This window comes from Juglans microcarpa x Juglans regia, chromosome 7D, assembly GCF_004785595.1.
Source record: "Juglans microcarpa x Juglans regia isolate MS1-56 chromosome 7D, Jm3101_v1.0, whole genome shotgun sequence".
NCBI lineage: Eukaryota > Viridiplantae > Streptophyta > Magnoliopsida > Fagales > Juglandaceae > Juglans > Juglans microcarpa x Juglans regia.
This window is the reverse complement of record NC_054606.1, coordinates 15,204,792-15,215,025: the sequence shown is the minus strand read 5'-3', so window position 1 is coordinate 15,215,025 and position 10,234 is coordinate 15,204,792.

Below are 10,234 nucleotides of genomic sequence, written 5' to 3'. Positions count from 1 at the left end.
CATTTAGGTAGTAGATAGGTAGTAATATAATAGTAAGCCTATATTATTCCTTAATTATTAAGAAAAAAAATTAAATATATAAACAATCAAAATGAAAAAGAAAACTCAGTGAGCATGTTATTATTTTCCGATACTTAAAAAGAGAGGACTTGGTGTAAACCTAAGTTTTACAGCTTCCAATCCTAAGCAACCACCTCATTGTACATTCATTTTTATTATCAGCTAAATGACACCAGATTAAAATTTAATTAAAATAAAAAATTTAAAACCCAAAAAACTTCGGAACCCCTAATATCAAATTATTTTTAAGACAACTTTCAATCCCCATTACAATCATCACTTGTGGTGAGGTGACAACTGCCATTATGAGCCGTTTTCGAAAAAATCATCGGCACCTTTTCGGACAACCATAAAAATTTTCGGCACCGCCGTTGCTACACCGGGCCGGATACGGCACTCTAGCACCAAATCTGGCTCCAAATGTGCCATTCGGTGCTCGGCCCGACGCCCCTAGCACTGGTGCTGGGGGTGGCTGCCAACCACTTACAATGTCCTTTGTTTTAGATTTATTTAGTTTAAAATTTATGTAATTTAGATTAGATGAGATATTTTATTAAAAGTAGAATAAAATATTATTATAATATTATTTTTATTTAAAAATTTAAAAAAATTGAATTATTATTATATTTTGTGTGATAGTTTGAAAAAAATGTAATGATTATAAAAACGTTATATTATAAACAAATGATCATCTCATCATTATAACATTCTTAAATTTTTATATAAAATATAATAAATAATTTAACTTTTTTAAATTTTAAAATAAAAATAATATTTTATTTAATTTTTAACTTTTATTTAAAAACATTTTATCTAATCTCACTATTTAAACCAGACATAACTATTTGTAATATAATCTTTAGACAAATTTGAGAGAATCTTGCCCGAGAAAAACAATTCGATGTGCACAAGAATTTATTCTCCGTAGATATTTTAATGCCAAAAAAAAACATTTTAATACTAGAAAAGAAAGCGAAACTTTTTAGTAATAAAAATAAGAGAATATGGACCACGTGTTTTTTGTGGTGATTTCTTGTGCACACCATTCACCTACCAATCCTACGCTCTCCGATGGGAAACTATAAATCCTTTATAAAGTAATGCTCAAAATCCTTTTTGTTGACGTATTACATATTGTAGAGGGCAGGAAACTTACAGGAAAAAGTTCGGTTGAGAGACGACCTAAGTTGACGGAGACTTTGACTACCAAACACAAAAATAAAGTTTCTTAAAAGAAAGAGTAAAACTAGCATGTTGCTTGCAGTTTAACGCTCAAAAGAATTTTAATTTTTTAAAAAATTGCACAAACTCTCCATAAGAAGAATTATCAAACTCTTGTGGAGAAATCCTTCCTAGGGCATATTTGGACACTACGAGTGTTAAGGACGTGTTTTGCACCCCTATAACTGTGCCTACTACGTTCTTCATCCCTGAAATCAAGAAAGCTAGATTGACCTTTCCGACTGGAGATATCTCCAATGCCTAAGGTAGTTCTTCCTTGAATCGGGATTATTGATTTAAAAGAAAGGAAGTGGCAGATAGTACCAACGTACCCTAGATTTTTCATCTTTTTTGTATTTGTACCCTAGTTCTCGCAAGGAAAGGAGGTCTCGTTTGTTGCTGTTAACAATTCGGTGGTTGATTCTTCCTAGGGGGAGACATACCATTGCATTTAATGTGATAAACCCTCTAGGCTCCCAGGCCATTCCGACATGTCCCGAACTAGCCCCCTCAAGAGGGTGTACCTGCTCATTAAATGCAGCGTGCCCTGCTATGGGCCTCGATGAACCCCTCCCAGGCATGGACAGATTAGTCCTGTGGGTCCTCAAGTGGACGTGTTACCGCATTTAATGGGTCCTATCCTTCGAGGATCTCAACAGATTCTTCCTGATGAAGGGGTAGGTTTGGTCTGCAAGTCAGCCAGTGTGCTCCCTCACCGAGGGCTTCCTGAGGGGAGATAGGCTACCATTTTCCCTTTTGAGGCCTCGTCCTCACTGCTGAAGGGAGACCCCAAGGCTGCCTGCCTGACCTGGCACATATACGCGCGAGGCACAGTCTAATGGGCTTGTTTAGTAAGCTTGGTTAGTTGGTTAGGCCTTTATTTTTTAGGGTGTTTTTGGGTTCAATAGGTACCTCGCAGTTTGTCTTCACACACACGTGCGGCGGGAATTTCATCAGTCTCTCCCCCTCTTTTTTTGTTTTTTTTTTTAGGCATTCCCTGATTCATCAAGCCTGCTAAACAAGTACTTTGGGATTAATAGTATTTTATTTGATATCATATTGAATTGCTCCATCTTTATAGTTTTAAATTATTCCACTGCAATTATTGCATACTACTAGTAACATGCTATATGCACATTGCATGTTAACTGTCATAAACGAGGGGTATGTGACATTGTGTTATATAAGCTTCAGTCTCAGTCAAATCCCAAGCGGGGGGTTTGGGAGCGTCACAACCACTGCAGAAAGTAAGGAGCAGAGAGGCAATGAGAGACCTTACGACGTAGAAAAGTAGGTTAGCTTCTAAGACAGTGCCGGGTATTGGGTTGAATGTTGTGTGTAAGAAGCATTGCATTATTCTTGTAACTTCTCTCCCATTCTACAAGCATGAATAAATATTTCAAGCATTATATTTCTATCTATATTTACTCGTTGATTTCGATGCAATGGACAAGACAGAGGAGCCAAGGGGAGTACAAGGAATACCTATGAAAGAGGATTTACTTAAATTATTTTTCAATGAGTTGCCCGGATTACCCCCAGATCGGGAGATAGATTTCGTTATAGAATTGAAGCCTGCAATGGCCCCTGTACACAAGGCAGCTTACATATTGGCCCTGGCGAAACTAAAGGAACTAGAGGTCAAGTTGAGGAACTCTTGGATAAGGGATTTATCTGACCTAGCTCATCCACCTAGGGTGCACCATCTAGAACAAGTACCCCTAACACAGATCAATGATCTATTGGACCAGTTACAAGGAGCTTCAGTATTCTCTAAGATAGATTTACGATCGCGATATCACCAGCTCAAGATCCGGGAATAGGATGTTCCTAAAACTGGTTTCTGAACTTGTTATGGGCACTTCGAGTTCCTGGTGATGCCTTTTGAATTGACTAATAATCGACAATATTTATGGATTTGTTGAATCAGATTTGCAAGCAGTACTTGGATAGTTTCGATGTGGTCTTTATAGATGATATTCTGATTTATTCCCATATTGATGAAGAGCATAGGGAACATTTGAGGTTGATATTGGAAACATTACAGGAGCACTAGCTCTATGCCAAACTTAGTAAGTGTGAGTTCTGGCTCTAAAAGGTGAAGTTTTTATGACATGTAATATCTAGCAAGGGAGTAGCTGTGGACCCTGCCAAGATAGAAGTCATAGATTTATTCATCTGGCAAGATATTACTGGAGGTTTGTGGAAGGATTTTCTAAACTTTTCGACCCTCTCACAGCATTAACTAAAAAAATGCTAAGTATGTTTGGAGTGAGGAATGTGAAAGAAGTTTTCCAGAGTTAAAGAAAAGATTGACCACAACCCCAGTGTTAGCATTACCTGAACCTCATAAACCTTATGTGATCTATAATGATGCCTCTAAGATGGGAATATGATGTGTGCTGATCCAAGAAGGACGAGTAGTCGCATACACTTTGCGACAACTCAAGGATCAAGAGCAAAATTACCCCACCCATGAACTGGAATTAGCCATAGTAGTTTTCGCACTAAAAATTCAGAGACACTATTTGTACGGAGAAAAGTGCAAAGTTGTCATAAAAGGTCTCAAGTATCTGTTTAGTCAAAAGAACTTGAACATGAGGCAGAGAAGATGGGTTGAGACGATTAGTGACTATCATTGTGAAATAAAGTATCATCTCAGGAAGGCTAACGTGGTAGCCAATGCCTTTACCCGTAAAGCTCAAACAGACCTACCATCTCTATTGGCGAGCATGAAGAGTTTATTAATCAGGAGTCCGCAAAGAGACGTCGTGTTTGCAACAGTACATGAGATTGTATCGCTTAGCGATTTGGAGATCCTAAAAGTATAACAAAGAGACGAGAAGCTCGTTAGATTCCAGCATAAGGTCCTGGAATTAGAAGGATCACAGCACTTCAACATTCATAAGGTTGGGATGTTGTGTTATAAAGAAAGGAAGGTAATTCCAGCAGTTCTGGAGAAAAAAGAGAAAATATTAAGGGAAGCACATTGTACCCTTTATACTGCTCATCCCAATAGTACAAAGATGTATTGGGATTTGAAAGGACATTTATGGTGGGACGGAATGAAGAAGGATATAGCAGGATTCATGGCAAAGTGCCTGGTTTGCCAACTAGTGAAGGTTGAACACCAATGGCCAGTAGGAGAGTTGTAGCCATTACTCATTTCAGAGTGGAAGTGGGAAGATATATCTATGGGTTTTGTGGTAGGTTTGCCAAGGACATCAACTGGGAAGAATTCCATATGGGTTGTAGTTGACAGATTGACAAAGAGTGTACATTTTTTTCCCATAGCCAACATAGACTCTATGGATAAACTCTCTTGGATATATATGTTAAGGAGATAGTTCAACTGCACAGAGTACCCAAGTCTATAGTGTCGGATAGGGTTACACGGTTCACTTTGCATTTCTGACAAAGTTAACAAAGGTCTAGGCACTAGTTTGAGGTTTAGTAGTGCGTATCATCTGCAGACAGACAGACTAAATGTACGATAAAGACATTGGAAGATATGCTTCGGGCAAGTGTATTGGAATTAAGTAGTGACTGGGAAGGACACCTGCTTTGATAGAATTTGCTTACAATAACAATTTTCAAGCAACGATTCAAATGGAGCCTTATAAGGCACTGTACAGAAGAAAATGTAGGTCCCCATTGGGATGAAGTTGGAGAAAATAAGATACGTGGACCCGAATACCTGCAAGAAGTTCATAAACAAGTAGCGCTGATCAGAGAAAGGATGCATACAACCCAGAACTAACAAAAAAGTTATGCTGATAATTGAAGGAGAAACTTGGAGTTTGCGGTAGGAGATTGACTATATGTTAAAGTGTCACCAATGAAGGGAGTGGTCTGTTTTGGTAAAAGGGGGCGTTGAGTGTCCGGTATGTAGGACCTTATGAAATCATAGAACGGATTGGATTGGTAGCCTATCAATTGGATTTGCCAATGGAAATGCAGGGTATACATGGCGTATTTCACATATCTTCTATGAAGAAGAGTTTTGGAGAAAGACGACCAATTGTGATGGAGCCTAGCAATATTTAGCTCCAACCCAACCTATCATATGAAGAATGGCCTGTATAGATTGTAGATCGTAAGGAACAAGAACTAAGGAATCGAAGGATACCTCTAGTCAAAGTACTTTGAAACAATTAGTACTTCCAAGAAGCAACCTGGGAAAGGGAGTATTCAGCGAGGACTAAATAGCCTCAGTTGTTTGTATCTTAGACCAAATTGTTTGCTAGGAACTCTATGTCTGACTGATTGTACTCTTGAATGTTTGAATAAAAATACCTTGTGTGGATTTTTTCCAATCATTGTTAGTGACGTCATATATACGCATACTATACCCATGACAATAAGGCATGGCAGGAACTAGGAAAATCTCATGTATGTCCACATTGTCGGTAGCCAGAATTAGAGAAATGAGAAGCGAAGTTGCAGATATCAGCATGAAAAAATAGATTGAATGATGGTAACCTATTGGCAGCAAATGGAAAAATTTGAGTATCATCGCACTCATGTGCTGGATGCGGATTATAGAGGGAATATGTTTCTATGACGAGTGTTATTGCATGAAGAGTGGCAACCCCCACACGACACGTTAGTATAGAAGGACGCTACAAGGATGTGATTACTCAGGCTTAATCAAGAGGCAGAAATTAGCCGCACTGCAGAAGCTCGCGCTAATAGATATACGCCTTTCGAGACCTTGGATACCTGTACTGATTGTATTCGCATCCGTGAGGAAGGTCAGCTCATAGAAGATAGTGAGCTTGTAATAGAACATAAGTTGAACGAGATGTGTGATACCCCATATGATATGGATAAGGATAGGTGGTGTATGGGATCCCACATCTCTTGGGAAGGAGAAGTTCTTACTCTTTATAAGGTTCCAATTGGGCTCCAATTGTATCATTGACTAGTCCTTTCGGAGTATAGGTCATGTTGTTTGGGCATTCTATTGGGGCTTTACAAATGGTATCAGAGCCTATCCCAACAAAAAATGTGGGACTTAAGTCGTGCCACCTACAATAACACAACTCTCAAATAAGCAAATCCAAAAATGTGCCACCTATAAAATCCAAAAAATCCCAAAAAATATTAATCAATTTAATCAATCCAAATATCTAAGTTCCTTCATGGGGACAATAAAGAAAATCTCAATAACATAAATTAAAAACTCTCCAAAACACGAAATTATCCTTAATTCATCAAATCAAAATACCCGAAAAATAAAATCAATTTACTAACTACGACTCTCAAATAAGCACTTGTACCCTCATGCACTTATTTCACTTCGATCATCACACCTTACTAAAACTTCATACTCTTGTACTCCAGCTGAACCATCAAAATTATCTGAAAAATATATGGAGATAATGGGTGAGTTATCAACAACTCAGTAAGTAGAGAACATATACCAGTGTGTAAACATGAGCATTTACAGAAATCAGAATGTAGAACAAAAAATTTTCATTTTCAGAGTACGGAAGCAAAACATGTTATCAAAATATCAGAATGGAAACAGAATCAAAATCAAAATCAAAGAGTCATGCCAAAGGTTTTCAAAAATCACATCTTATCCAAACAGAGTACTGAACAAAATCATATTATCTTCGTAATCAAAACAGATCCAAAGCATATTTACAATATTTATGCACAAATTTTTATATTCGCTCTTTTTGCATAATTCAGAAATAGAATGTCAAAAATAAGCTTATGTCTACACCAGTCATGATGGAAAATACATTTTTCTTAAACAGAATCTCATAAATAATGCAGAACAAATAATTGAGGTAGTTCAAATTTTTTTTCATAACCAAATATGTATATTTTTCAAAAAGTCAACCTCAGCTCATTTTATTTTAATGCAAAGTCTAACATAGGAACCTCGCTTATCTAGACTTAGCTTTTTCAGAATTTCCTTCAAAATGTCAAACAATAATTAATCGTCAGCTATAAAATAATAACGTAATTCTCGTAAATTTTCAATTAATCTCATATTTCGATATTTAATCCTAAACTTCTAAAATAACCTATTTAATTCTTAAAAACCTAAAATTCTCATAATTCCCAAAATACCCTCATTTTCCCAAAACCATCAATATCCACTTAATCGAATTCGTACCGAATAAGAATTTAATCAAGAAAGTCTTAAAATAAATATAAAAATCAATAAAAATTAACATTCAAAATATTTAAAATACCAGCAACATTTTATAAATAAAAAGAATACATTGGTTACTAAAATTTTCATAAAATAAGTCATGAAAAACTGCTCTCTTAAAAAATAGGTTTACTTCCTTTAATTAATAATATTATTAAAATACAAATATAATATTTATTGAAACTTATAGCAAAACTCATTTAAACATAAACCCTAAAAAACACTTCTCACCCGAAAACATTAGGTTAAACCTACCTTCCATATATATAATATATATATATATAAAGTACGTGTATATAACTTATAAGCATAAACTAGACAAATAACACACGAGATTAACACATATGCGGCGGCAGGAACTTACCCAAGGGAAACTGAGGCACGCGTCGAGGGGTGAGGAGTGACGGGGCTGGCTAGAGGGCAGTGGTGGTGTGGCTGGAGTGCAGAGGAATGCAGCGGAGGTGCCATCAAGCTGGGCTGAGCAAGAGAGAAAAAGAGAGGGAGAGGTGAGTGCGAGAGAGGGCAGAGAGAAAGGAGGGAGTAACTGAGGGAGGTACTCACCATGAGGGGGTGCTACGGGCTGAGGTGGCCTGAGGGTGTTCAGCACCCTTTTCCGTGCGGGTGGTGACGGCTTGGAGTGGCTGGTGCGGTGGTTCAGTGGGTGGACCTCTGTTTCAGGTGGCTAAAAACGTGGCTGAGTTTTCCTTGAGAGGGGTGGCTCGCGGTAGTGTTAACCGTGGTGGTTTTCGTGAGGTGGGGTCACAACATGGTGGGGCTCTTGGTGGAGGGTATTGCAGCGGTTTATGGTGGCTGAACGCTGCACTATTTTTTGTTACTAAAACAGAGGATTTTGACTCGGTGTAAGCGGTGGGTTGCTATTTCCCATGGCTGTGGCACGCGGTTCTGGTGGTTGGTCTTGGCGGATGCATACGAGGGGTGGATGAACTGGACGACAACTATGTGGAGGTGCTAGGGTGGTGCGGCAATGCATGGTGCGGGCTTCGTGTAAGCACGGGTTGCGTCGATCTCGTATGGGCTGGGCACGAAGGTTGCTGGTGGCAGTTCCACGGTGGTCCCATGGTTGATAGAAAGAGATGTGGCTATTGGGCTTCACGCTACGAGCAACGCTGGAGGATGAGGGAAGGAGGGACGAGATCGAAACGGACGATAGTTTGTGGATGGAGATTCTTTGCGAGCGTGGGTGGAGAATGCCATGGTAGTTTTGCAGCAGCTAGGCTTGGTAAACCAATAAGCAAGTACGTGTATAAATATATATATATATATATATGTATTGGCGATAAAGAAAAAACCCCTAGAGATAAGAGAGACGTGTGTGCGGATGAAAGCTGAGTCGTGTGTGTGCATGCATGTCGTGGACGAGAGGAAGACCTAGGGGGAAAAATAGAATGAAAGAAAACAAAACAAAATAAAACATGCGGGAAAAATAAACGTGTGAAGAAAATAAAATAAAATAAAATGAACTAAAAATAAATAAATAAATAAAAATTGAGCTTGATTGGGTCCGGGTGTTACATTCTCCCCCACTTAAAAATTTCGTCCTCGAAATTTGTTAGTACCACAAGCAAAGCCTAAATATTTATCCGCTACAACCATTCATGCCTACACCAAACGTCAATCATATTGTCGGACCTAATTAATATTCCAAAATTGTCAAACCTAATATTCCAAATTCTAACCCTCCAATATTGTCGATCGTATTCTCCCACATTTTCCCTAGCCATACACATTCGCGCACACTACCATTTCAAGTCTAAAATATAAACCTCCCTAATGCAATTGAAGACCAAATAATAAATTCCAATATCTCCACCTAATATAAAACCTCAATAAATAACGAAATAACTCTCAAATTATCACTCACCAAAACCACGCTTCCGCTGCTCACTCTAACAACTTATAGTCCTAAAAACATTGAATCTCATACATCGGAAAAGAACTAACCCCCATATTTAACCAGTCCGTACATTTTTTTTTAAAAAAAAAAACTAACTAACAAAGAACTCCTAAAACAATATAATATAATCAAAAGTTCCAAGCTTAAGTCCTGAATAACCTCGATTCACAAATTTCAAATCCTCAAAAAATCTACTTTCAACCAAACTTCAATATTCTAAGCTATCTGATTAGAACAAATCCATATAAGCATAACTAATCTCGACTCAATTAAAAAAATTTCAAGGAGAAATAGAGTGAGGTACCTATGATCTCATTGTTGTCATTCTCAGCATCTTCAGATGTCAGTGCAAACACTCAGGCCGATCCCATTCTACGTTGATTGTTTCCCTGTGTCACTTGTCTGGGACTTGGGGGTGTATTGGACTTATTCTTGTCGTCTGACAGTAATGGGCATTCTCTGATAAAATGGCCAGTCTTTCCACATCGAAATCATGACCCATTTTCCTTTCTACACTCCACAGTGTGTATGTGGTTACAAAAATTGCAAGGGCTATTTGATTGATATCCCTGCACTTGCTTTTGCCCCGATCTGCTCCCATCATTTCTCTTTTTCCATGGCCCTTGATCCATCACAGATTGAGACCCCTGTGGCGCAGTCCTCTTCCTCTGTTCCAGCAGTGCTGCGCTTCTTTGAAGGCTCCGCTCAAATACTGTGGCCTTATTCACCAACTCTGAGAAGTTCCGGATTTGAAAGTCCACAATTCGTTCATAAATCTTTTCATTGAGCCCCTGTTCAAACTTACGAGCCTTCTTCTCCTCATCAAGGATCAAATATGCAACAAAATGTGATAACTCGATAAATCT